This window comes from Ornithorhynchus anatinus, chromosome 1 (assembly GCF_004115215.2).
Source record: "Ornithorhynchus anatinus isolate Pmale09 chromosome 1, mOrnAna1.pri.v4, whole genome shotgun sequence".
In the NCBI taxonomy this organism is placed as follows: Eukaryota; Metazoa; Chordata; class Mammalia; order Monotremata; family Ornithorhynchidae; genus Ornithorhynchus; species Ornithorhynchus anatinus.
This window is the reverse complement of record NC_041728.1, coordinates 83,166,548-83,193,852: the sequence shown is the minus strand read 5'-3', so window position 1 is coordinate 83,193,852 and position 27,305 is coordinate 83,166,548. Positions and strand designations below refer to the sequence as shown.

General features: G+C 43.9%; 1 non-coding gene across 1 annotated transcript; it reads left to right on the top strand.

Annotated features, from left to right (window-relative positions):
- Nucleotides 1-22,298: 22,298 nt before the first annotated feature.
- MIR30A (microRNA mir-30a) lies at nucleotides 22,299-22,435 on the top strand. Its single transcript, NR_034688.1, has one exon. It is a non-coding gene; the product is annotated as a microRNA mir-30a (primary transcript).
- The last annotated feature ends 4,870 nt before the right edge of the window (nucleotides 22,436-27,305 follow it).

Sequence of the window (27,305 nt, the reverse complement as noted above, 5' to 3'; positions counted from 1 at the left end):
AGAAGTCTGGGAGAGGACCGGGTTTGGGAGGGAAGATGAGGAGCTCAGTCTTGCTCATGTTGAGTTTTAGGTGGCGGGCCAACATCCAGGTGGAGACGTCCCGGAGGCGGGAGGAGATGCGAGCCTGAAGGGAGGGGGAGAGGACGGGGGCGGAGATGTAGATCTGCGTGTGATCTGCGTAGAGATGGTAGTCAAAGCCATGAGAGCGAATGAGTTCACCGAGGGAGTGAGTGTAAATGGAGAACAGAAGAGGGCCAAGAACTGACCCTTGAGGAACTCCAACAGTTAAAGGATGGGAGGAGGAGGAGGCTCCAGCGAACGCTTAGTTCTGCACAGACTAAGCGCTCAATAAATACGAATGAATGAATGAATGAATGAATTGGGCAGGGATGATCTCTCTCTGTTGCCGAATTGTCCATTCCAAGCGCTTAGTACACTGCTCTGCACGAAGTAAGTGCTCAATAAATATGAATGAATGAATGAATGAATGAATGAATGAGGCAGGGATGGTTTTTCTCTGTTGCCCAGTTGTCCATTCCCAGCGCTTAGTACAGTGCTCTCCACACAATAAGCGCTCAATCAATACGAATGAATGAATGAATGAATGAGGCAGGGATGGTTTCTCTCTGTTGTCCAATTGTCCATTCCAAGCGTTTAGTACAGTGCTCTGCACAGAGTAAGCACCCAGTAAGCGCTCAATGAATGAATGAATGAATGAATGAATGAATGAATGAATGAGGCAGGGATGGTTTCTCTCTGTTGTCCAATTGTCCATTCCAAGCGTTTAGTACAGTGCTCTGCACAGAGTAAGCACCCAGTAAGCGCTCAATGAATGAATGAATGAATGAATGAATGAATGAATGAATGAGGCAGGGATGGTTTCTCTCTGTTGTCCAATTGTCCATTCCAAGCGTTTAGTCCAGTGCTCTGCACAGAGGAAGCGCTCAACCAATACAATTGAATGAATGAATCTGAAGCGGGGGTTCGTGTCCGATGGAAGGAGGCGGGTCTCCCGCCGCAGTCCCCGCTCCCATTGGCTGGTCCCCGCGGCGCCGACTTGGATTCTGGCGGCTCATTGGTGGAAAGTATCCTTTTCCTGCGAGCTGATTGGAGGAGCCGGAGACAGGCGGCGGGGCTGGGGGCGAGCCGGGGGGGAGCGAGATTCGCCCCCTGCTTTGCCGACTGCGGTCTGAGTGCGGAGCGGCGGGTGGAAAGTTGGGGATTAACGAAGGAAGGGGGCAAAAACAGGTGTCTCGCCCCAAGAGGAGAAAAAGGGGATGCTCGAGGTCGGGGATGTCTTGAAGCAGCGTGGCTCAGTGGACAGAGCACGGGCTTTGGAGGCAGGGGTCATGGGTTCGAATCCCAGCTCTGCCACTTGTCAGCTGGGTGACTGTGGGCAAGTCACTTCACTTCTCTGGGCCTCAGTTACCGCATCTGTAAAATGGGGATTAAAAGTGTGTAACCCCCACGTGGGACAACCTGATTCCCCTGTATCTCCCCCAGCGCTTAGAACAGTGCTCGGCACATAGCGCTTAACAAATACCAACATTATTATTATTATTATTATTAATCTTGGGTCTCCCAGAAGTGGTAAGTGGGAGGGTCCTAAGCAGTCACCTGCAACCGGCGCTAGAGCTCACCTCCTCCAAGAGGCCTTCCCACACTAAGCTACCCCTTTTCCCTCTGCTCCTCTCCTTTCCCCTTGGCACTATGCTCATTTGGATATATTTTTATTACCCTATTTTGTTAGAGGTGTACATCCCTCATGACTATGTTTTGTTTTTGTCCGTCCGTCTCCCCCGATTAGACTGCGAGCCCGTCTTGGGGCAGGGATGGTCTCTCTCTGTTGCCCAATTGTTCATTCCAAGCGCTTAGTATAGTGCTCTGCACAGAGGAAGCGCTCAATCAATACGATTGAATGAATGAGTGAATGGGGCAGGGATGGTCTCTATCTGTTGCCCAGTTGTCCATTCCAAGAGCTCAGAACAGTGCTCTGCACAGAGGAAGCGCTCAATCAATACGATTGAATGAATGAGTGAATGGGGCAGGGATGGTCTCTATCTGTTGCCCAGTTGTCCATTCCAAGAGCTCAGAACAGTGCTCTGCACAGAGGAAGCGCTCAATCAAACTATTGAATGAATGAATGAGGCAGGGATGGTCCCTCTCTGTCGCCCAATTGTGCATTCTAAGCGCTCAGAACAGTGCTCTGCCCAGAGGAAGCGCTCAATCAATACTATTGAGTGAATGAATGAATGCATGAATGAGGCTGGGATGGTCCCTCTCAGTTGCCCAATTGTCCATTCCAAGCGCTGAGTCCAATGCTCTGCACAGAGGAAGCGCTCAATCAAACTATTGAAAGAATGAATGAATGAATGAGGCAGGGATGGTCCCTCTCTGTCGCCCATTGGTCCATTCCAAGCGCTGAGAACAGTATTCTGCAGAGTAAGCGCTCAATAATAATAATGTTGGCATTTGTTAAGCACTTACTCTGTGCAGAGCACTGTTCTAAGCTCTGGGGTAGATACGGGGTAATCAGGTGGTCCCACATGAGGCTCCCAGTCTTCATCCCCATTTTTCCAGATGAGGTCACTGAGGCCTAGAGGAGTGAAGTGACTGGCCCCCGGTCCCACAGCTAAGGGGCAGAACCGGGATTCCCCCGATTAGACTGTAAGCCCGTCAAACGGCAGGGACTGTCTCTATCTGTTGCCGACTTGTTCATCCCAAGCGCTTAGTCCAGTGCTCTGCACAGAGTAAGCGCTCAGTAACTACTATTGCATGAATGAACCGTTGACCTCTGACTCCCAAGCCCAGGCTCTTTCCCCGGAGCCAGGCTGCTTCTCTCCAATACTCTTGAACGAATGAATGACTGACTGGGCGGCTTCTGAGGCGAGGGCCCTCCCGGGGAGCACGGAGGAGGAGCTCTTTCCTCTTCTTTCCCTCCTCCTCCATCCATCGGCTGTCAGCGAGAAGCGCAACGGTCAAGGGGGGGGGGGGGGGGGAAGGCCTGGCTGAGCGTCTGCGCATGCGCGCGGCGGATCGGGCGGCCGGGCCCGGGCGCCCCCTGCCGGCCTCCGGGCGCCGGGGCAGGCGGGAGGGCTCCCCCTCCGCCTTTCCTCCTCCTTCCCCTTCCCGCCCGCCGAGTCCCGGCGGCCGCAACTTTGTTGGAATGTGAAGCCAAACTTCGCTTCCCCCGCCCCGCCCTCCGGACTGCCTTCCCTTCCCTTCCCTTCCCTTTCCTGGCGTCACCCCGCCCCGCCCCTCGCGGGGGAAGCGCCGCCCGGGACGCCGCGGAGACGGTTCTCCCCCCCCCCCCCCGCCCCCCGCCGCCGGCCCCCGCGGCTCTCAGGGAAAACTTTCCGGGACGGTCCCGGGGACACAGCGCTGCCTGACATCGGCCGTCTGTCTCTGTCTGTCTGTCTCTGTGGGTGGGTGAGTGACGGAGAGACCGATTGTGTTGGTTGGTTAGAGAGAGAGAGAGAGAGAGTGTGTGTGTGTGATGGTGTGTGAGAGAGGGAGTGTTTGTATGAGAGATTGTGTGTATGAGAGATTGTGTGTGTGTGTATGGGAGATTGTATGTGAGAGAGGGAGTGTTTGTGTGTAGGAGAGATTCTGTGTATGAGAGATTGTGTGTGTGAGAGAGATTGTGTGTCCGTATGTGTAGGAGAGATTGTGTGTGTGTATGTGTAGGAGAGATTGTGTGTGAGAGAGTGTGTGTGTATGACAGATTGTGTGTGAGAGAGGGAGTGTTTGTGTGTAGGATTCTGTGTATGAGAGATTGTGTGTGTGCGTATGAGAGTGTGTGTGTGTGTATGAGAGATTGTGTGTGAGAGTGTGTGTATGAGAGATTGGGTGTGTGTATGGGAGACTGTGTGTGAGAGAGGGAGTGTTTGTGTGTAGGAGAGATTCTGTGTATGAGAGATTGTGTGCGTGTGCGTGTATGAGAGATTGTGTGTATGAGAGATTGAGAGATTTTGTGTGTGTGTGTATGCGAGATTGTGAGACAGGGAGTGTGTGTGTATGAGAGATTGTGTATGTGTCTGTATCAGAGATTGTGTGTGTGTGTATGGGAGACTGTGTGAGAGAGGGAGTGTATGTGTGTGTATGAGAGATTCTGTGTGTATGGGAAATTGTGTGTGAGAGAGGGAGTGTGTGTATGAGAGATTGTGTGTGTGTGTGTATGCGAGATTGTGAGAGAGGGAGTGTGTGTGTGTGTATGAGAGATTCTGTGTATGAGAGATTGTGTGTGTCTGAGAGATTGTGTGTGTAGGAGAGATTGTGAGAGAGGGAGTGTGTGTGTGTATGAGAGATTCTGTGTATCAGAGATTGTGTGTGTGTGTGTGTATCAGAGATTGTGGGGGGGGGGGGGAAAGACTGTGTTAGAGAGGGAGTGTGTGTGAGAGAGAAATTGTGTGTGTGTGTATGTATGGGAGATTGTGTGTGTGAGAGAGAGAAAAATTGTGCGTGTGTGTATGGGAGATTGTGTGTGTGTGTGAGAGAGAAATGTGTGCGTGTATGAGATTGTGTGTGTAAGAGAGAGATGGCGTGTACGTGTGTGAGCGAGAGAGATTGCGTGTGTGTGTGTGGGTGATGGTGTAAGTGCGAGCCCCCCGGGGTGGGGGTCCGGAGGGTCGGTCCTGGGCGGCCGGCCTTGGCGTGTGGCCCGGCCCGGCCCGTCCTCCTCGTCCTCCCTCTCCTCCTCCTCGTCCTCCCTGTCCTCCTCCTCGTCCTCCCTCTCCTCCTCCTCGTCCTCCCTCTCCTCCTCCTCGTCGTCTTCTTCTTCCTCCTCGTCCTCGTCCTCCTCCGCCGCCCGTGGCCCGCTGACTTTGGTCCGCTTCTCTCGGGAGCCGACACCGGGGCCCCGAGGGGCTGCCGCCCGCCAACCGGACCCAGTGAGTACAGCGCGGGCCGCCTCTCCCCCCTTTCAATAATAACCCTGATAATAAGCTTGCTGTCTGTTAAGCGCTTCCTAGGTGCAGAACACTGTTCTAAGCGCTGGGGGGGGGGGACAGCCCGGGGGGGGTGTCCCACGGCAGGCTCCATCCCCATTTTGCAGATGAGGGAACTGAGGCCCAGAGAAGGGAAGTGACTCGCCCACAGTCACCCAGCTGACGGGGGCGGAGTCGGGATTCGAACCCATGACCTCTGACTCCTCTTGCCACTGCGCCACGCTGCGGGGCCGGGGGCACCCAACGAAGGCCGGAGGGACCCCCCGACCGGGCGTCCCCGCACAGACAGACAGACGTCTTCCAGTTTCGCTTTAAAGTAACCCCCCAATCTCCCGTATGGCTTCTTTCCCTCCGCCCCGGAAGCCCCATTCATTCATTCATTCAATAGTATTGATTGAGCGCTCACTCTGTGCAGAGCACTAAAGGCTTGGAATGGACAGTTGGGCCACAGAGAGCATCCCTGCCCAACGACTGGCTCACACTCTAAACGACTCACATCCCGTCCAGACCGATGAAATGGGGCAAAGTCTTGTAATAATGTTTGTTTGTTAAGCGCTTACTATGTGCAGAGCACTGCTCTAAGCGCCGTGGGGGGGGGGGGGGGGGGGACACGGACAAGGTAATCTGGTTGTCCCATGTAAGCCTCAGTCTTCATCCCCATTTTACAGATGAGGTAAATGAGGCGCAGAGAAGTTAAGTGACTCCCCCGCAGTCCCACAGCTGCCAAGTGGCAGAGCTGGGATTCGAACCCACGACCTCTGACTCCCAAGCCCCGGCTCTTTCCACCGAGCCCACGCTGCTTGTACCGACGTGGGGTTGGACTTCTTCGCTCGACAGTTTCTAAGTTTGTTGTTACTCAGGGCTTTGTTTTTTTCCTCCCATTTTACGTATTCTTAACCACCTTTACTCTCCTAATTTCGGTTCCTTCCCACCCCCAGAATTACCGGTCCAATTAGGCCTGCCGGAGCAAGGGAAAGGGACAGGGGAGAGAGGCAAGAGAGCCCCCCCCCCCCCCCCCAGAAATCAGAAATCTGTGACACCCCGGCCACAGTTCGAGGAAACACACGCAATCTGTGTAGTTTACTCTGATGGGGACTCAGCGATGTGTTTTTGTCCCCCCTTTTTTATAGCTCTCAATGCCCTTATTTAAAGAAATTAAAAGATTACCCCCCCCATGCCCTTATTTAACACCCCCGCAAACAGAACCTTAAATCGAAGTTTGGTGTTGGTTCATGACCAACGTCTTACATCGTGTCTAAATTTAAGGAAAGGATTGAAAATAGCTGCTTGCTTTTTTTTTTTTACTATTGCTGAAGCCAGCTCAACGTTTATGTCATCATTTTTATTAGACAGGCTCGTGGCGTGACACGTATCGTTCAATAAAGTTTAATGGTGCGGGTTTCGTTCGGCGACATCCGGAATAAGCTGGTCCAACTGAATTAACGCTATTTCAGTTTGTAACTTCCTTTGAAATAGTGCCGGATCATCTCTCTACAGAGCAAAAACGAGGGTGAAATGCAGCTCCTTTCCTTTAGGAGATAAACGTATACAGAAAATCACAGAGCAGAAATGGATTCAATACCAACGTTTAAATTTCAATTTTTTTTTTAAATTTTCTAAGGTTGAATTTGTCCTAGCGGAGAGAAAAGCAGTGCTGTAAAAACAGAGGAATGGGAAAATGGATTAATGACGTAAATGCAGAAATAATGCTGAAAGTTTGCACGCGATTGATGGGACGTGCCCAAGGACGGAATGAAGAGAGAAGCTGATAGACTGAAAATATGAACAGACTGTGAGCTGCAGGGGGAGGGAGACCTGATAGGGGAGTGGGGAGGTATGCGTGGTAAAAGGAGGGAATTCTGGATATAGAATTTCTCAAGCTAGACTTTGTAATTCGAGTGAACTGGGCATATTTTTTGACTTTTAAGAGATTGCATTTTTTAAATATACTGGGCGTCACAGTCTTTAATGTTGTACTTGTGCGGGATGACTGCAGGTGTTACAGGGATTGCACGCAGAATCTTCTCATTCCAGGGTGGAGAGTTCTTGACTTCCCCTTCAGACTGTAAACTCCCAGTGGGCGTGGAACGTTTCTACCACTTACGTTATATCGTGCTCTCCCACGTGTTCAGTACAGTGCTCTGCACATAGTAAGTGGACGAGGCCCAGAGGCCCAAGAAAGGTGCAACCAAATGTTTCCAAGAGGGACCTAATGGCAATAGATGCGGCATGGCCTAATGGATAGAGCATGAGCCTGGGTGTCAGAAGGACCTGGGTTCATTCATTCATCCAATAAATAGTATTTATTGAGCGCTTACTATGTGCAGAGCACTGTTCTAAGCGCTGGGAATGTACAATTCGGCCACAGATAGAGACAATCCCTGCCTCATAATGGGCTCACTGTCTAAACGGGGGAGACGGACAGCAAAGCTAAACAGAACAAAACAAGACAACGTCGTCAAGATAAATAGAATCATGGAGATATACACCTCATTAACAGAATAAATAGGGTAATAAATACAGTATACAAATCTAAATCCTGCCTCCACCTCTTCTCTGCTGGGTGACCTTGGACAAGTCACTTCACTTCTCTGTTCCTGAGTTACCTCATCGGTAAAATGCCGATTAAGACTGTGAGCTCCTTGGGGGACGGGGGACTGTGTCTGACCCAGTTTGGTTTGCATCCACCCCAGCGCTCAGTACAGTGCCTGGCCCATAGTTAGCGCTAAACAATGACCAGGATTATTATAAGTAGTAGATCAGGGCAGGAATCGTCTGGGCTCTAGCCCCTGCTAGGGGTGGGCGTGATGGGAGGAATCGTAGCCGCTCTGACAGCTAGTTCCAAAGGTGTGGGAAGCCCAGCAGGATCGGAGTCTACATGAACTGTGGAGAACACCCCTCTGTCCCTTAGAAGGGGGACACTTTAGAGATCTCCAACACTGCTTTGATGTACATTCCAAGCGCTTAGTACAGTGCTCTGCACATAGTAAGCACTCAATAAAAATGAATGAATGAATGAATGAATGAATGAATGAATGAATGAATGAATGAATGAATGAATGAATGAATAAATAAAAACTAGGAGGGACGCTCAGACGTGTATATTGCTAGGGGAGGGGGAAGACAGGAAAAGTGAGGTTCTCCACTGCAGCCCTAGAGGTTCAGAAGATCTCTGGTCACTTGACCTATAAGTGTTCTTGCTAATTGAGAAAGTCACTGCAGTCTGTGTTTGTTTGGTTTGCTTTTTTCCCCAGGGGATGAGTGAAAGATAAGTCAGAACTGTCTTTGCCTGCCTGTCTTGAAACTGAAAATGTTGAAGCTGCTGTTAGGTTCCAGAGGAGACTTGTCCATAATCAGCTTCTGGGCCTGTTTGGTGAAGGGCTCCTGCTTTCAGAACGTTTCTCTTTGAAAACTTTCGAGTACCCGAATCGGGCAACTCTCGGAGTGTAGTTTCTCTGCTAGCAAGCGTTTTAATCACTGATATTCACTGAAAGTTATGTGGGGTGGAGGAGCAGGAGGGAAGGAAAACAAAAGCAGTGATCGTGGAGTGAGGGGAACTCCATTGAGGAACAGGTAACCGGGGAGTCTTTTAAGCCATCGACCACTGGATTGGTATAGTAGATTTTCTTGGAATTTGCAATGTACAAGATATGTTCTCGTCCTCCTTGTAGGCAGCCATAGAAATCAAAGGCATTTGTGTTTTTGAACGAACATTTCAAAACTTGCCATGAGTTAACACTGTTACTCTTGCAATGTAGGTATTAACTCTCTCTGGTCAAACCACCCAACCCACTCCTTGTGTGCAACATTTATCACGCACAGATTGCACTAAAATTAAGAACAGCATCACTGAGTTATGAGGTGCCGTTATACATTGACCAAACTTAAGAAGAATATCTCTTTAAAATGTGTTGACATTTAATTGACCTTTGAAAGTTCATTCTGTTAATCATACTCAAAGTGCTAAAGCTATGGTTGACTGATCTGGTGTTTTCACATTCAGTCGTGCCCGGCATATAAATACTTCAGCATAATTGCTACTTATTGAGCAAGAGTTTCTTTTCTTCTCTGAAAATGAGTTTTATTTTTTTTTTTAACATTGCTTCGGGCTGAATACTTGGAGACATTGGAATTGAATGCTTTCCTGTCATTAGTAGCTGTGTAGGGTGTGGCTTCTAGTTTCAGGGAGTTATGGAAATTCTTGCCTAGCAGGACTATGGTTTTCCCCTTCCTAAGGAAGTTTGAAATAAGGTTATCTTCAAGGTCATTTTAGCCAGTCGCAGTTTGGACTTTTAAGGTATCACATCTTAAAAACAGGATTTTTTGAAATTACTACATAATATTTTATTGCAGTTTTTTTGCTTGAAGATTTGCTTGAAGAGGATTTGAAGAACTACATATTTTGGGAACATGTTTTAGCTCTCGAGTTAGCACGTGTCTGTAAAGTGAAGTTTTTGTAGTAAACTTTTGTGTTCATAAAATAAGAGTATTTTCTTTTCCCAGAAGCTTAGTGTTTTAAGTGTTTCTCAGGACATTTCAAAAATAAATAGTGATTTAGTCTTCTAGAGCGACTTTTAATATAAACTAACAACGCTTAGTGTAACCTCATGACATTTAGTATATCATCAACTTTTCTCTAGGAACAGGAGATAAATACTTAAAATGAAATTATGTGTACTTAAATCATCAGGTTAAAATTCCTCTATGTTCATTCAGTCATATTTATAGCGCTTACTGTGTGCAGATACACTCCCTGCCCACAGTGAGCTTGCAGTCTAAAGGATGAGCTTACAGTCTATATTCCCCAGATCCGTTTTTCAAACCATTCATCCAAATTGAGTATTCCATTTTAATCTTTTAGGAATAAACTGTGTTAAATTATTCAAAATTTTAAGATGCCTCTTTCTTCCAGAGCACCTATATTAGGCAGAAAAATATATACTAGGCAGCATGATCTAATAGAAATAATAATAATTATGGTATTTAAGCGCTTACTATGTGCCAGACACTATACTAAGAGCTGGGGTGGATACAAGCGAATCGGGTTGATTACAGTCCCTGTCCCACATGGGGCTCACAGTCTCAATCCCCATTTTGCAGATGAGATAACTGAGGCAAAGAGGAAGTGAAATGACTTGTCCAAGGTCACACAGCAGCCAACAGGCCTGGAAGTCAGAGGACCTGGGTTCCTAACCCTGCTCTGCCCGCTGTGCAACTCGAGCAAGTCGCGTGGCTCAGTGGAAAGAGCCCGGGCTTGGGAGTCAGAGGTCATAGGTTTGAATCCCGGCTCTGCCACTTGTCACCTGTGTGAATGTGGGCAAGTCACTTCACTTCTCCATGCCTCAGTGACCTCATCTGTAAAATGGACATTAAGACTGGAAGCCTCATGGGGGACAACCTGATGACCCTGTATCTACCCCAGCACTTAGAACAGTGCTCTGCACATAGTAAGTGCTAAACAAATACCAACATTATTGACTTCTCTGTGCCTCCATTTCTTCATCTCTAAAATGGGGATGAAATACCTCTTCTTCCTCCCCTTTGGGCTGTGAACTCAATGTGGGACAGGGACTTTGTCTGACCTGAATCATCTTGTATTTACCCCGGTGCTTAGTACAGTGCTTGTCATATAGTAAGCACTTACAAGTACTACGACTACTTTATGGTCTGAGGCGGAGTCTGGGAACCACAAAGTCTATTTTTATAGATCTTGGAGTGGCAAGGCAAGCAGTAATATTATTTTTGCTCTGCATCATAAGGGGATGAAAACTTAGAGGCTTATATAGGAATCGGCTCTCCGTGCTTTCTTTTGGTGAGAAGTAGAGGCTTGTATACACTTTATGCCACGTAGCTGTAATTTATTTTGTCTGCCATCTCCATTGTATTGTAACCTCATTGCGGGCAGGGAATGTGTCCATTTGTTGTACTTTGCACAGCGTAAGCGCTCAATAAATATGCTCAAATGAGTGAATTGTAGTCTCCCAAGAGTGTAGTAGAGTGCTTTGCACACAGTAAATGCTCAAAAAATATTATTGACTGGCACAATGGCCCTGTACTTTGAGCTATTTATGTTTTGCTCTTACCCTCACTTGTTGAGGCTGCCCCAGCGGAGCTGAAGAATGTGTGGACTCCTATATCATCTCCTTTCCCAATTAGGGGCCCAATGGGTATGGCTGTACTATCTCAAAGGGTGATTCTGCCCCAGCTACAAATAGGATCCAGCAATCACTTTTCTGCCTAAAACCTTACCATTCACCATTTCATAAGTATTTCTGTGATAGAAATTGCTTTTTCTACTTCTCTGGTTAGTTTCCCAAACATCTAGTTCAGCACTGTATACCCAGGCACTCAATTGCGGTTACCAATGAGATGAGATATTTTTCTACCTATAATTAGTGCTGGATATGCTCTGGTACGATTGCAAACTCAGGTATTTTAAATATTGGCTCAGCTGTGCGGCTGAAAAGTGGTTATTCCACCTTAATCGCAGATCTTGATTAGAGAAAGATCACCCTGGCAGATTGAAGAGCCTCAAAAATAAGGTTGTCGTGGTCATGACTGTCTAAACCAGTGTTGGGCACTTATACATGGCTTTGGCCCTGGGAGAAGTTACAAAAGAAGAAAACAAAGTTTCCTCTTTTAGGTCTTTTTCTCTCTTTCTTAACTTTCTGTCGTTTGCTCACTTGCTGTCTTTCTCTCTCCTCTTCCTGGGCATTTACCTTTTTGTCTCTTCCCGAGAGACTCTCAAATACCTACTTTCCACATAAACAGCTTTTAGTCGCTCTCTATCTGGCACATTGCAGAACCGAGGAGCGCTTGCTATGCATCCATATATAAATATATATCTTGCATATTTGGACATAAAACAGGCTTCTGCTGATAGCTCTGCAATCTGGGAGGGGGTACAGAGATTTGCTACTCCGAGTTAAGCAGTGAGGGCTTTGGGAGCTAACAGAAGCAAGCAAAGCTATGTGTAGGAGGAGAGGAGGAGAGAAAAACAGAACTAGAGAAGAGTGAGGAAGAAGGGAAAAGTGGTGGTGGATGCCTACAGTTCATCTCCACCTCATTTCCACCCCTACAAATAGTTCCCAGCCCAAGAGATCTCTCCCCACACCCTCATAGCAAAAACTTCTAGCTCCTCCCTTACCATCCCAGGATTTCTGCGGAGGGAAAGAAGAGGGAGGAGGAAGCAGAGGATTGATTCAAGGAGTGTCACTGTGGGCAGGGAATGTGTCTCCCAACTCTTGTACTGTACATTCCCAAGCACTTGGTACAGTGCTCTGCACATAGTAAGCACTCAGTAGTTACCCCCCGATCGATTGTACTGCCCATGGGAGAAGGAAACGGAGCCGAAATACGCCTGGACAGCTAAACCAGGGCAGAACCCATTCGTTCCAGGTAGAGGAAGATTTTGAAGAGCAAATCTTTAAAAAAAAAAAAAAAAAAGACAATCGATTATTTGTGTTGAGGATTTTTACTGTGTACAGAGCACTTGGATGAGCACAGCATGACAGAATTGGGAGTCATTCCCTGACCACAACGAGCTTACAGTCTAGAAGGGGAGATAAACATGAATATAAGTAATATAAATCGTGGTTATGTACAGAAGTGCTGTGAGACTGAAGGAGCGGTGAATAAAGAATGCAAATCCAAGTTCAAGGGCAGTGCAAAAGGGAGCTGATCAACTCCAGGTGGCTTAGAGGCCCTTTCCTCCCAACAAGCAGGATTCCAGAGAGGACAGTATGGGAGGGTGTGTGGTGCTTTGTCAGCACCCTGGCACATGAATCAGGGGCTGCCAACCCCTGGTAGAGGTTACGGAAAGTGCACAGATAAGATCTCTAGAGAAGGTGAATCTCTTAAACCATCCACCTACACTTCCCTCTGATAAATGCCTGGGCAAGCATCAAAGTGATATAGTAAATCTGTGTGTCTGGAGTCTCAATTTTATAATTCAGTAGGATCCTAACGAGGTGGGCACATGTTGCCAAAATCAGTACATTCATTTTCCCTGTCTCTGCAGCTGGTTTCACCATTTGAATAACATTTTTGCCCCTGTTTCTTCATTTGTAATTTGATAACAGGTTGCTTCACGCTGGAAGAGAGCAAAAAACAGCCTTACAAAAATATGCTGTGAGTTTGGCAGTGTTAGTGGGGAATATTATGTAATCTGATAGAAAGATTCTTTATTCACGACATTTGCACTAAAATTGAAAATGTATTTATACTTCTTTTTTTATTTGTTCACTTAAAATATATTAGTACCCAAATTAAGTTTTACACTATGCTAAATGTTTACAGACATATCCTAACTCTATGGGAGTTTTTATCCATTTCCTTAGATTGCTATTATCTTTAGTAAGCAGCATGGCATAATGGTTACAGCACGGGCCTGGGAGTCAGAGGATCATGAGATATAATCCCAGCTTCGCCACCTGTCTGCTGTGTGACCTTGGGCAAGTCACTTCATTTCTCTGGGCCTCAGTTCCCTCATCTGTAAAATGGGGATTGAAACTGTGAGCCCCACATGGGACAGGGACTGTGCCCAACCCAATTTGCTTGTATCCATCCCAGCGCTTAGTACAATGCCTGGCACATAGTAAGTACCTAATAAATGCCATCATTATTATTATTATTATTATTATTTAGCATTCTGGCTGTCATTCATCATCATTGACAAATGAAAGATAATATTCAAAAGTATTCATGGTAGTCCACATTTTGCCTTGTAAGCATTTTGAATGTAGCAAAAAAGCCCCCAAAAACCCAAATTTGTTTTGATCAAGTTTTATTGTTACCTAATCTAGGTAACAACCTGAGTCCAGAATTCTGCCTTCAAAGAGAGGAAACAGTTTGTCTTTAAAGGAGTTGTTTGATAGCTGCCCTTCTTAATCTCCACCCTAATGGAGATTACCCTCTAACTTTACTGTTTACATCCCTAACTTTCTGGAAACCCATTATGGACATCTTATCCAAGAATTTAAACACAATTTTTGAACCTACTCGTGTGTTTGGCCTGTTCAACTTTTTTGTGGTTATGATTTCCATATGTTTCCGATTTGCTGAGTGAAGAAGGGTTTCCTTTTGTTTTGAATCTGCCATCTTCAAGCCTCAGTGGATGAATTGAGTTATGGGATCTGGTGAACAACTCTTCCGTGTTCAGTCTTTCCATACAAATTATGATTTCCTTCCCAAGAGAAGGCAACATAACATGGTTTTGAAAAGTGGCAAAATTCACCCCCTGGCTTCCACAATCATCATACATATCAGTTTCCTTGCAGCTTTCCCCCTCTAGAGAGTAAGCTCGCTGTTGACAGGGAACACCAACTCTGTTATATTGTACTCTCCCAAGAGCTTAGTACAGTGTTCTGCACACAGTAAGTGCTGAATAAATACCATTGACTTCCCGAAAACACTAGTAGTTGCTCTTTCCCGGGGTTGAGACTCATGGCTGAGAAGTCTCTTGGTTTTGTTTCTTCTACTCCAAGATGTTTCTCCTGTCTCATGAACAAGGTGGCTACCAGCAAATTGAGTTGGACACAGTCCCTGTCCCACATGAGGCTCACAGTCTCATTCTCCATTTTACAGATGAGGTAGCTGAGACACAGAGAAGTGAAGTGAGTTGCCCAAGGCCACACAACAGATAAGTGACAGAGGCGGGATTAGAACCCATGACCTTCTGACTCCCAGACCGTGTTCCAACATCTACACCATGCTGCTTCCCAGGGATTGTCTCTATTTGTTGCTGAATTATACTTTCCAAGCACTTAATACAGGGCTCTGCACACAGTAATCACTCAATAAATACGATTGAGTGAGAGTCGATGCTGTCGTCCCCTCCTTTCAAGCCTGTAATTTTGCATTATCTTTGCCTCCTCCCTCTCAACCTCCATTCTCAGCATGTGCCAAACCTTCAGCAACATTTCCAAAGTCTGCCCCTACTTCTCTCTCCAAAACGCCCATCATGTCGGATCGAGCAATCAGTGGTATTTGAGTGCTTACTGTATGCAGAGCATTTTACCGAGTGTATGAGAAAGTACAATAAAGTAGAGCAGGTTAGATGTCCTGAATTACAAAGCCCAGCTGCATGGGATGTCCCGTTCAATTGTGGTCAATTTATTTGTTCTATAATAGAATCGTGATTTGTGCTAACACATGCAGAGACACAGTCCCAATCATAGAATGTAAGCTGGACTTAAGCAGAGAAGGCAATGAGAGATAATGTAATTTGGGACTGTTTGGTGAAGGTCTTGAAACAGAGGATGAAGTTCTTGATCGTGATCCATAAGTAAATGAGAGCAGTTGTCGGTGCTTTTCGAGTGGGATTAATAAAGTCAGAGTAATGGGATGAGCAGAAATTAGGGCAGCAGCATTGAGTAGGGAAGGATAAGATTGTTTCGGTAGTGGTGGAAAACATCCAAAACCTCCAGTGGCTGCCCATCTCCCTCTGTGTCAAGTAGAAATGCCTCACTTGGTTTCAAGGCTGTCCACCAGATTTCTCCGTCCGACACATCAGTTCTTTTCAAACACTTCCCTCCAGCTTCAACTTTGTTCCTCCCACACTCATCTTCTTAACTGTACCTTACTTTTGAGTGCCTGCCTGTGTGACCCATTGCTCATGCCGTTTGCTTGCCCTGGAACTCACTCCCCCTCCGAATATGCCGGACCTCAGCCCGTGTCCATCTCCAAATCCCTTCTAAAACCTCGCCTCATCCAGGAAGCAATTCCCAACATGTCAACTCATACCAGCCCAGCAGTCACCCTCAGTACTTCTGTGTTAAGACCCATCCCATCCTCTTATTTGATATGTACGGTGAACTGTACATTCAATTACTCTGGTTTATTTCATATTCAATACCAATATTTCATTCCTGTTCACTTGGATACCTTATTTGATCCATGTTCTTCCTTCTCCCCCCTTTGTGTTCTGCATATCTGACTTCTCCACTCCAACCCAAGTTCACTGTTAGTAGGAACCATGTGTTTTGTTTGTTTAACTTTCCAAGTGTTTAGTAAAGGCTTTTGCCTTTTGCACACGTGCTCAGTAAATATCACTGATGGATTGTCAAGCAGGTATTTAGGCGCATACCATAACTTCCTACATCACAGAATAATCTTCCGTGGCAGGGACCGTATCGCTACTTTATTTAATACTTCCCAAGTGCTTAACACAGTGCATTGTACTAAGCGGGGGTAACAATTAATAATAGTTTCGAGAACAAGCTTCACTTTCTGCTCAAATCTGAAACAAGCGGATGGAAAATAAACTAACAGTAATCTTTCTTCATTTTTAGGCTCTAAATTGTCATTAAAAATTCAATATCAGACTGATATTGTTCCTTATGTTCCATTTATATGATTGTAGACACCTTGAATCTGAATTCTCTTGCTTAGCTACAGACCCCGTGACGAAAGTCAGTCTTTTAATAACACTCGTGAAAGTATTCTAAACAGCGATGGGTTTATGTCCCAAGGAATGGATGTTCCTTGGAAACAGAGGAAAGTGAACCCTCCTGTGTTTATTCCTCCATGTCTACTCTGCCTTCTTGTCTGCCCCTCCCCTGCACATTTTCCCTGTCCTCTGAGCAAAAGAGACTCCAGTGATTAATATTGCGACTTTCCTGTTTCCCTGGCATACATTATTGAGAGGTCTGGTTATAGATGTACTTGAAAAGAGAAACCAAAAAAAACTCCTACTATTTAGAGAATTGCTTTGAGTTAAAACATGAGGAAGAGAAGGGAAAAATGGTTACTGTCAATAGCTTCAGGAAGCAACGGAGAAGAAATAAACCAGAAGGAAGTTTGTCTTCTCTCATCCGTCCTCATTCTCTTGCTTCAAGAACTTTCTAACACTTTCACTTATGGCCCTTTCACCCTCAGTTCCTCCTCTCCCCTCCCTAGTACTTGCAACATATTCTGTTTCATTCACCTCTGCTCCAGTATCCACTCTTTCTCCTCTGTCAGTGCCAAACATTACTGCTGCTTCAGTAATTTGTGAAAGGCATAGCTGATTATTGTCACGTGTCTGTCTTCCAGACCCAGCCCTTTCTCTCCATCCGCATGACACCAACCCAATCCCCCACTGGTCGTATCCCAGACCACTGGCCGAGTCTCATCACTTGTCTGTTTCTTCTTGAGTTCACTCTGCCTGAAATATTTTCTAAAATGTTCTGTAAGCATCTCCCTAGTCCTTGAAAACATTCAGTTGCTCCCCATTCCTCCCTGCGTCAAGCAAAAAACTCTTTAAGAATTGGCTTTAAATTACTGTCCACTCTCTCCCTCCCTTCCGTCGTTCTTTCCTCACTACACCGTAGCTCTCAGTCTTCCTCTCAATCCAACCTATTCCCTGGGCCTCATTCTCGTCTCTCCACCTCCAACTTCTTGCTCACGCCCTTCCTCCTCCCTGGAGCACTCCTGCCCCTCCCACCCCCCCATCAAATCTACCAGATCACAATTCTGCCTATCTTCAAAGCCCTCCTAAAGTTCCATCTCCTCTAGGAGGCTTTCCTAGATTCATTTTATTTTACTCCCCAGGTCAGAGCCTCTCAACTACCACTCTGCATTTTTGTGCCAACTCCACATTTATACACGTACACTATTACCTGTAGCCATTCCACACCTGTTGACTTGTATACAGTTTAAGCTCTTACTCATCCACATGCCCATCTTTCCATTTCTTCTCCCTATCTGTAATGTATTTTCGTTGTCTTCCGCCATCTTCTCGACGGTAGAGATTGTGTCTCCTAGCTTTATTGTAAACATTTAGTACAGTGTCCTGCACACAGGTTCTCAACAAGTACTATATATGTATATTCATAGACGCAGAAAGACTTGAGTAATTGACTCTCCCCATGCAACCCTACCTGCCCATTTCTCTCCTAGTCCTGACAGAGAGTGGAAAAACCGAAAATAATGGTAACCCCAGGGGAACATTGTTTTTTTGCTTAGTTTTTGCTTTTAATGATATTTAAGAGCTTACTATGTGCCAGGCACTGGATTAAGTACTAGGTTAGATACAAGCTAAGCAGGTTGGACATCTATGAGACTATTTTCTTCTAATTCTAATCTTGGAATTTATCTGTAAGAACAGCAAGGAGATCAGAAAGATTACCTTAATGTCACTTTTCTTAGACATCCACTTCTAATTTTAAGTATTTTCAGGGTTAGGTAAGTTTGGGAGGTAGGAGGAAAAGGTGATGATGAAGTCTTCATCAGCAGATTCCCTAGCTCTTTGCTTGTCTTCTTTAACTGTGGGGGTGTAGATAACTTTTCACCTCTGCAGCATCTACTTTTGCCCCTTGCTCCCTCTGTTATGCATGTATCCTCCCTCCCTTCCCAGGACTTTATTTTAGAATTCCAAGTGCTGAGCGCAGGGAACGAGAGTACATAAGCAACCAGAAGAATTTCTGTGGGAGGGAGGGAGGGAAAGGAATTAGATACCACTGGGAGGAGAAAATTGATGTCAACTTCCCTCCTTTTCCTGCATGTGCATCTTCCACCTCAGCATTCTTCGGTACTAGAGGAATGTAAGAAATGGACCACTATTTGCAGTATTTAATGAATACTTAAGATGAGCAGAGTACTGTACTAAATGCTTGGAAGGGTATAGTGGGATTAGTAGATGTAATCCCTGTCCTCAGAGATTTTACCGTCTAGCATAGGGGGCAGACACTAAAATAAACCGTGGATTAATGGAAGTGCTAGAAAACGTAAACTGTATATATATAAGCAGTATGGGAGCCTGAGAGTGCTTCAGTCGTATTTTTATTGATTACTTTTTTAATGGTATTTAAATGCCTGTTATTTTCGAGGCACTTGTTCTAAGCACTGGGATAAATAAAAACTAATCAGGTTGGACTCAGTCCATATCCTACATGGGGCTCACAGTCTTAATCCCCATTTTGTAGGTGAGGCACAAAGAAATTATGTGACTTGCATAAGGGGGCATAAGAAGAGGGCGACAACTCAGATGTTTAGGTGACCCTAAGTGCAGAGGTGGCAGTGAGGGGTAGAGGAAATAGCAAGTAGAGAAGCTCATCTAACCTTGATGACTGCTTACTCATTCCTGGACTCACTGTATAATTTGTCTTTTCTCTTTATGAATTAGTAAAACGTAGTTTAAGGATTTTGTCAACAATGATCACATTGCATTTAAACTGCCAAAACAAGATTCATAGAAGAAAAAATACATTTGGTATATTCCTTATAGTCACAAATAAGGATCTTTTAAAATATTTTAAAAGGTGATATTCATAATAAACATTACAATTTACGATGCATATGTTTGCCAAAGGTACTTTATGTACTGGCGTGATGCAACAGGAAGATGAAATTCCTATTGAGATCCAATCCTACAGATTAAAAGCAATTTTTCATTCTTTTAAGATTAAGGCCTTTGTCCTGTGGCTGACACTTTTTCTGTGTTGTACAGGTGTAGTAATAACTGAATGTGAACTGATTTTGTGACTTAGAACTAGATTCAAGGTTTGAATTTTCTGTTTTCTACAGTATGAACCTCTTAATGACTATAACAGTTTTATGTGTCATGAGAGGCCAATAGCAAGAGCAGGCTTCCCTTAAAGTATTGTTTATAATTGTGGAATTTAAGTGCGTACGTGCCAAGCACTGCACTAAACATTTGGGTAGTTACAGGATAATTAGGTCCCCCATAGGACTCACAGTCTAAGTAGAAGGGGGAACAGATATTGAATCCCCATTTAGCAGATGAAGGAACTGAGCCACAGAAAAGTTAAGTGATTTGTCCAAGACCAAACAGCAGATCCATGGCAAGTTTGGCTGGCATTAGAACCCAGGTCCTCTGACTCCGAGGCTCATGCTCCTTCCACTAGGCTATGATGCTTTCAATTATGCTGTCTAGTTTTTCATGTTTTGTTTTTTTAAACACGCATCAGACATTTTGGAAATAGGAAGAAAAATTGAGGGATTTAAAAACTTCTCTACCTTCATTTACCTATTTCCTACCACTGAAATTAGTATCATTGTTGCATTGTGAGTGCAGAAGATGACTTCCATCAGTTTCTCACATCCGTCCTTCTGTCAGTACTGACCTTTTTCCTTTTTTTCTCAATTACTTTGGCTAGTACGTATTTAGATTTTAGCTGACTTCTTTAATGGTATAGGTATGCCATACATGCCAAAGAACTAGAACATTAGCAAATTTTTATTCATTCATTCATTCAATAGTATTTATTGAGCGCTTACTATGTGCAGAGCACTGTACTAAGCGCTTGGAATGTACAATTCGGCAACAAATAAGAGCCAATCCCTGCCCAGTGTTGGGATCACAGTCTCTCTCTGCCTTCTCTTTCTCTTTCTCTCTCTCTCTCTCTCTCTCTCTATATATATATATGTGTGTGTGTGTTCACATATAAATACATATGTATACACACATCCAGATTTAAATAGAGCTATAGCTATAGCCAAATCTGGGTGTACATAGATATGTATCTAAACGCACACGGACGTGTAGTTTTTTTGTACATTGACTTTTATCATGCTGGTTAAATTACTCAATGTTTTGTAGAGATGACCTTGCATTTGACTTTCATGGAGATATCATCTAACTTGTGCCTTATAAAAGCTTTAAAAAATGCATAAAGGTACTGAAGTACTGTAGTGTTGCTGTTATGAAGTCTTTCATATCATGAATTCAATCAACTAAGATATTTTTGTCCTTCATTTTTTTTTTTAGAGAATTGTCCATCATAGTAGTACAGTTCTAGAAGAAAGACTGATTTCCCAGATTTGTGTCAAGGTAAGTTTACATCGAAATCTTTTCTTTGCTGTCACTGAATTATTTGTTCATACCTGACTGTAGGAGGTTAGTTACCTTAAATAGCAACCTGTTCCCTTTTTTCTATTTCTTTGCATAGCATTTAAAGAAGTTAAAATCCCCAAAGAACGATTGGACCCCTCACCTTAAGAAAAGTACGTGAGAGTCTCCGTATGTAAACAGTTCCTGTGGCACTCTTCCTACCTACCAGTGCAAACGGGTTGGGGAGTTATTTATTTCATTAAAGAATATACCTAGTCTGTGACTTTTATGTGAAGTGGGCACTATGGTAAGAACTTCGTAGACCTTGTAGCCCTGCTTCTGCTAAGTAGATTGACTTACCCTCTCTAGCCCCGAGTGGTACGTGGATGCCAAGTGCTAGGAATTCCTGGAATGTAGAATTGCAGAGCACTGATAAAGTTTGCTTTGTTCGCTTATGTGACTTGACCCATTGAGAAAAGTGGTTCCCTAGGACGTTTAATAGCTTAAAGTCAGTCCTTAATAAAGTGAAAGGCCACAGCATAATTCAGCTTGTTTTCACCTGCTGCCTGAAAGATTAATTTTCCTATCACTGGAATGAAAAGATCGCCCAGTGTTTTGATTTAGTGATTTATGGAGCTCTTCATATTTATCAGTTAGTAAAAATGCCACTTTTTTCATTCCAGTAAGCTTTCCAGTAACCCAAGTGACTGCATAATTTCTTCTAAAACTCTGACACGCCTTTCGTCCTTTATCAACTTCAGTTAATTGGACTTGGCCTTGTTTTGAATTACTTCAGAAAAATAGACACTACTAGTGTTACGTCTTCAGTGTTCCTCATTTATTTTCATTAGAGAATGGGAGTGGATTCAAAATACACAAATTGAAGTTCATGGGCGTCACTTTGCTGTGGGTGATGGATTTTGTGTTTTTCCAATGGAAAATGTTGATCTGTAAAATGATATGAAGTAGTAAGCTAGTTTTTCTTCTCCCACCAATTAATGCTGGACTTCGCTTATTCGAAAAAGAGCCAGGATTCATGTTTTTGCTCTTCTTTATGGACTAGAATTTAGATCCAAAGTGGATATTTTCACATGGAAAACTGTTTCTTGGAGCCACTTATTTTTTCTGTTCTTGAGTATATTATTTTTGGACTGGGGCTTTTTCTTTATGATATGCGAAAATTATTTTGAAGCTGCTTTTAGCAGTAACCCTGGGCCCAAAATAGGGTTTTTTTATGTTTAGTTACTTTTGCCTGTAGAAGTCAACTCTCTTATGTAATTAGTACTGTGTTCTTAATACCGAAGGTCTTGACATCTTCCAATTATTTCTCAACTAAGAAACAGGACTATTTTTAATGCTTATACTTTTCCATGAATCTACGTAATCTGTAAACTATCCAACTTCTGGAGGATGTCTCTTGGTAGCTAAATAACCTCTTCTCCCTCTCTAAACTGTGAGCTCCTTGTGGGTCAGGATCGTGCCTGCCAACTATATTGTATTTTTCCAAGCATTTAGTGCAGTGCTCCGCACATCCTTCATAAAGCAACCTGCCTGAGACCCCGTGTAAGTTAACAGCTAAGGAGTGGATATTGGCACTGACAGTGAGCGACTGTAAACATCCTCGACTGGAAGCTGTGAAGCAGCAGATGGGGCTTTCAGTCGGATGTTTGCAGCTGCCTACTGCCTTAGACTTCAAGAAATGTTAATATAGTTGCTTTTACTATGTACCCACAAAAAACCTAGACACCGAGGTTTCTATTCATTTGCCAACTAGTTGATAGAGGCAAAAATATTTTGGACAAAACAAACTGGCTCTACAGCCATCTTTTCATACTTTTTAGAAAAATCACAGTTAAAGCAGTCGCGTAGCACATGGGCTGAGTAAAATGGTGTTCTGGAATACTGGAAGTTTATCTTATTCCTGTCTTCATTAAATGTGTTCTGGGTTAGTAATTCATTTCTGGGCCTGTGGTCTATAAAACCAAAGAGAGTTATTCATTAGCAAAGATTGGGTTTGTATTCGGTGAGAGTGAATTGTTCACTAACATCAAGTAATACATCCCAAAGATATCAAACTAAGCCATGTAGGAAACTGACAAGGGAAAGGAGAAGAGGATCATTTACTTTCAAATATGTGCTTAGATATGCACCAGTTTTAATTCCTTAAATACACATATACACATATACCCATCTCTTTGAGGGCAGGGATTGTGTCTAGCAACTGTATTGAATTCTCCCGAGTGCTTAGAACAGTGCTCTGCACGCAGCAAATACAGTCGATGGGTAAGTGGTAGTCAAACAGCTTTTAGTTTGACAAGCATCAGCTAATACTCCCTCTCTAATGAATCTGTGTCTGTCTGGGGCTCAGTGGTTAGTTCTTGCATAGATGCAGCTACATTGATGAAACAATGTAAGACTCTTAAAACAGATGAGGTTAGCATTCTTGATATACTGAAAATATGGTAGTTGATTTTTGAGGTCTAGAAAATATCAACTGCACATGATTTTTCAATTTGTTCACTTTTTGCAGTCTTTGGAAAGTCTTACAGTTTCCGAGCAGTTTGCTCTGTACCACACATCGATGCCATTGATTAGGGATAGAAAATAGATTATACATTTTGTTTGTATCTACGTGTGCCAAGTACTCATTTTTAGTGCTGGGATAAGAAAGGGGCAGAGATTTTTGGAGAAGATATAACTCAGAGCTAACAGGCCAGAACTGGTTTTATGAGCCTTGACTGGAAACTCTCAGATTTACCTGTATAGGCGTGAGTGGTAATCCAGTTCCAATAGCTGTGAGGGAAATTACCCCATGAAATTGGCACCTGTAGTTATAGCTATAATAACGTTTGATATATCTATCAACTTATGACGATGGAGTCTCATGAAAATTACAGACAAGCTCAAGGCCATCATGAAGTCACTGGGACTTGTAGTGCCAATAGTTTACACAGAACCCCTCACCCTCTTTCGGCCTCGCTGGTCACTTTTCCACTTGGGCAGCAGCGGCTACGGTGAACGAGAAGGTGGGCAGGGGTCCGGCACACTGTAAAATGCACATGTTAATTTTATATACCAAACCCATTAATGGCCAGAGTGACAGAAGCAGAGTGCCGTAGTTTCCATAGTGGAGTGATTATCACGTTGGCTTTCCGTGCGAAGGTCCTAGGTCACTAAGACCGTAAACCCCTTGTGGGGTAGGGACTGTGTCCACCTGATTGTATTTTATCTACTCCCGAGCTTAGTACAGTCCTTGGCGCATAGTAAGTGCTTAACAAGTACCATTACAACAAATGGAACTGTACAGGGCACCCTGCCTTAATAGCCATTATGGTCTTGGCTGCCCATGACTACGAGGTGCTTTCAGGATTACCCTGTGTTTCCTTGGTCAAAAACCCTCACCGCTAAAGGCACAGTCCTAGTAAATTTTCCCCTCTTACCAATTGTCGACCTATGGGAGTTTGCTCTCAATCTTGAAGGGCAAGGAAAGCAAGCACAAATGGAAAAAAAAAAATTAATCTGAACATTTGCATAAAGTAATCTATTAAAGAATTCAACTAATCATCCTTAGAGCTAATCCTTAAAAATAGCAGAGTTAGTAGTTCGGCTATCCCATCAGAGCGGGTTGGGTGACTTTCACTATGTCACGCGGTCAGGTAGGACCTGTTAATCTGTTTTTTTAATATTAAATTTGAATTTCCTTTGGCACAAGGTAGTCAGAGGCATCCTGTGTAACCGTGTTTCCTGGGAGATTTATGAATTTGGAAGAGTGCTCCTTTCTCTTTACCACACCCTCCCACGCCCTTCACACTCTTCCTTTCCATCTTTATTTCCTGTGTTTCTCCCTCCTCTTGGCTCCCTATCCTTCTCCCTCCAAGTGCATCAGTTCTTTTTTTCCTTAATTCATTCTCTTTCTCTCTCTGTCTCTGTCTCTGTCTCTCACACACACATGCACATACACTTATCATAGGAAAAGTCTGCTAATCTGCTAATTAGTCTGCTAATCTTAGTGTGAATTAGCTACAGAGGACATTTGCATAAATTTATCTGCACAGGATAGAGTCTTCTTACAGTCTTCTCGGGCCATGCAGGACCATGGCCTAATGGATAGAGCATGGCCCTGGGAGTTAGAAGGACCTGGGTTCTAATTCCTACTCCACCACTTGCCTGCTGTGTGTTCTTGGACAAGTCACTTAACTTCTCTGTGCCTCAGGTGCCTTATCTGTAAAATGGGGATTAGGACTGCAAGCCCCATGTGGGACAGAGACTGTGTCCTGATTAGCTTATATCTTTTCCAGCGCTCAGTATGGTGCCTGGCACATAGTAAAACTTAATGAATACCATTAAAAAGCAAGAAAAACTATCGGAAAGTTTATCGTGTCCTGTTATCTACCTCCTCCTTCTCCTCCTTTCTTCTCTTTCTGTGCTAAATGCTGGAGTAGATGCACACTAATCTGGTTGAATAAAGTCCCTGTCCCTCACTGGGCTCACAGTCTAAGTACGAGGAAGAACAGGTATTTAATCCCCATTTTACAATTGAGGGAACTGAGGCACAGAGAAGTTAAGTGATTTGCCCAAGGTCACACAGCAAGTAATTAGCTGAGCTGAAATTAGAACGCAGGTCCTCTGACTCCCAAGCTCTTTCTCAGTGCATTAGGTTATGCTGCTTCTCATACAATCTGTTCTGCACATCAAATCCTAAACTTCCTAATATCCTAATCCCTAGTGTTTTCACAGCCTTGTAAGACCCCTGAGGATAGAGATCAAGTCCTTTGCTTCTACTGTACTTCTCTAAGCATTTAGTACAGTGCATTTAGGACACTAGGTGCTCAATCAATGCCTGTGCTTTAGTAGTCCAAGTTCTGGAATTGTGGAGGTATTGGAAAGTGGGAGAGTCCTGCATCTGGTGGAACCGTTAATTATTTGCTATTTTAATTATCCATTAACATTGCTACTCACCACAGATTTGGGTGACTAATATTCTGCACTCTGTTCACCTACAATGCAGTTTACATTCCTGGTGCCCTGCATTAGAGAAAAGTCAGGCTGTGATCGTGATCCTTGACTGGTACTAGACATAACTCTGGTTTAGACATCACAGTTGTGTTCTTTTCAGATAAACATTCTTTGTTGGAAGAAAGCTCCCTAACAGCATTCTACCCAGAATGAAAAACATGCGTTCTATTTGTGGTATTTGATAAACATTTACTATGACAGGCACTGTACTGAGTGCTGGGGTAGGTACAAGCTAATGAGGTTAGACAAAGTCCCGGTCCCACATGAGGCTCACAGTCTTAATCTCAATTTTACAAATGAGGTAACTGAGGCACGGTCACACAGCGGACACGTGGCGGAGCCGTTATCAAAGAATTGTGCATATTAAGCCAAAAAATGGTCTTTTGCCTATCACTATTAAGATTAAAGATGCTACTTCAGGATATTATACTATCTCAAAAATATCTAAACCTTTGTTTAAATTTAAATGGTGGTAATTTCCAGTCAAGCCCAACTGAGACCTGGATGGCTGACCTTCTTTATCCTCAGTATTTGCATTTTATTAAAAACATTTCAACTGTACCATACATTTTACACCTCTACACTTATGCAGGTACGAGATCTTGTGGAATTAACTTGTGTGATAGATGGAATTAACATTTTTACATTAGCTAGAAATGCTACATTATTTTTAGCCCACCCACTCCTAGGATTTTGCTTTTTGCTGTGTTACTACAAATGATTTCATCATAGTTCAGGCACAGTAAATTATAGGGCTAGTAATACATCACAGTTTATGCTCAGAATTGTGAAACATTCAAGGTGTGCTTAGTGTATTCACTACTGGGCTTGGTTCTGGTATCCTTTCATGTTTAAGGCTGTTTTATATAAAGGAAGGAAATGTCAGCAGGCAATCCAGGTAAATATTGTCATATCACTATTACCCCATTTATAATGCTTTAAGATGTTATTTCAGCACGTACTAAACATGTTACGAGCATTGAACATTTTGGGTGTAATTTGTGGTTCTACAGAACAGTCAGTATTTTTCTGGAAGGGAGACCTTTAGAGGAAATGTGGGTAGTGCTGGAAGGGGTGGTGAGATGATTCATTAAATGGCAGTGGGTTTTTTCTTTAATCTCTCTTAAAAATAGTGTTGAACCAATGCTCCATCTTGTTATCTTGCTTTCCACTGTTATACATCTGCAAGATAATAATAATAGTGGTATATGTTAAGCACTTACTATGTGCCAAGCACTGTTCAAAACGCTGGGGTAGATACAAGATAATCAGGTTGTCCCATGTGGGGTTCACAGCCTTAATCCCCATTTTACAGATGAGGTTACTGAAGCACAGAGAAGTTAGGTGACTTGACTAAAGTCATACAGCTAAGTGGCCAAGCAGAATTAGAACCCACGACCTCTTGACTCCCAAGCCCATTGCTCTTTCCACTAAGATCTGTCCGTCAAGCCTGAGAGAGACTATAAATAGAGTGATGTTTTCAATTGTACAAGCTGACATTAAAATCAGACTGTATACAGTTTTCCTTTGGAATCCCTTATTTCATTATTTCTTTGGGGGTTAAAAGTTTC